Genomic DNA, 1,808 nt, shown 5'->3' on the forward strand with positions numbered 1-1,808 from the left:
AATGGGACAACTAATGTGTTCCAGGATTATTTCAAATTTTGTTTATCTTATAATTTGCTAAACATATGGCCAACACAAATTGCCTCCGCATTGTTATGATGTTTTTTTTAAGAATGAAAGACAGATGTGCAGTGTATCTTTATCTTCATATGGTATTTGTTTACTTCGTACATTTATATTTTTTCCCCGAAGGGGGAAGGGATTCTATTAAATCAAGAGATAACAATTATATGCATGTCCATCCAAGTCTCTGGACAACAAGAAAGATACAAACGAGTAAATTGCAGAGCCCCCTAATGTCATTCTTCACCTCCATGTTCGTAATGATTGCCTAGTTCGATATAACGAAACTCAGGGATGCACAGAAAAGGACCTTGGAAACACTCCAATTCATTTCCAGTTCATGTCATTAACAATTGGCTAATTCTGATATATCGAGACTCAGGGATGCACATCCCCCGAACCTTGGAAACACGACATGATCCAATGCCACGGGAATGTCCATTTGACATTGAAAGTACCATGATGTCCAAGAGGATGGTAAATTGAGATAATCTAAAATTTTCTTGGAAATGAACCTATCACCTACCCAAATTCACCTATTATGCCTAACAAGTGTTATATTCCTACTGCATAAAGTTTTACATCCTAAGTTCTAACCCTACTCTAACATCATAACTATAAGAATATAAAATGCATAAAAGTAAATGAGTAAAGTAAAGAGGGTTAAAAACACAAATAATTTTTTTCAAGGTATCGAAGAGTCGAACACTCCCCACTAATTCTCGTAGGAGCACCCACTGCAAAGGTCTTACTTCCCCTTGATCCACGCAAAAGTTCTCTCTATTAGTTGATCCTCTAGAATGGTGGATCGCTGCAACCATGTACACCTTCTTGGGCCTCTCGCAAACACTAATGAGAGATCACCAAGAGCCACACCAACACTGAGTCGTCTAGATGATACCGATCACCAAGAGTAATAAACACAAACTCTTACGTGACCAACCAAGCTAAGTGAGAAGAGTGGATGCACACTTGCTACTCTCTAAGTACTAATGAAGTCCTTAATCTTTAATTAATATTTCCTAACCACTCTAATAGTCCAAATCACTCTCTACAAGTACGTCTAACTAGCTACCCTAGCTTCCAAGAGACCTAAAATGCATGAGGATGGGGTGTATATATGTCAAGCACCCAAAACTAACTGTTGGAACTCCACTCAACCAAAAACCAATCACCGGATTTCTGTTGTGCTTTCTCGGTGTAGCACCGGAGAATTCTGGTGGCATTCAACTGGCTCAACTCTGTTGTCAAAAAAAAAAAAAAAGGTTCAACTCCAAACTAGCCGTGAGTGTATATACAAACTCCAGCGTGGTAACGGAGGATTCCGCTGACATTGTTTCACCGGCCAAATGCACTCGTCTATAGCGTATCTCTGATGCAAACTCCGATGACTTCATCTCCTCTCAGCCAAACTGCACACGTCTCTGTTGCGTCACTCCGGTTTCTACACCAGAACTATTTCTTGAACAAACAGAGAAAACCCTATCCAAACCAATGTTCTATAGCTCTGGTGGTTTTTGCGGTGCCCAAACCGGAGAGCTCTGATGCCTACAAAAATAGTGTAAACTCTTGCAATTCAACTCCATTGAGTCTGGCTTTGGGTTTCAATCATCTTTGGGCTCCATCTGAGGAGCCTAGTGCTAGTTTTTTACAAGTGTACATCACATTACTCACTAGACTCACTTAGGTCAAACTACCCATTCATACCTCTCTTCGTAGTATGACCAAAGGAGAGAATAAGAACT

The sequence above is a fragment of the Miscanthus floridulus genome, chromosome 18, assembly GCF_019320115.1.
Source record: "Miscanthus floridulus cultivar M001 chromosome 18, ASM1932011v1, whole genome shotgun sequence".
Taxonomy (NCBI): domain Eukaryota; kingdom Viridiplantae; phylum Streptophyta; class Magnoliopsida; order Poales; family Poaceae; genus Miscanthus; species Miscanthus floridulus.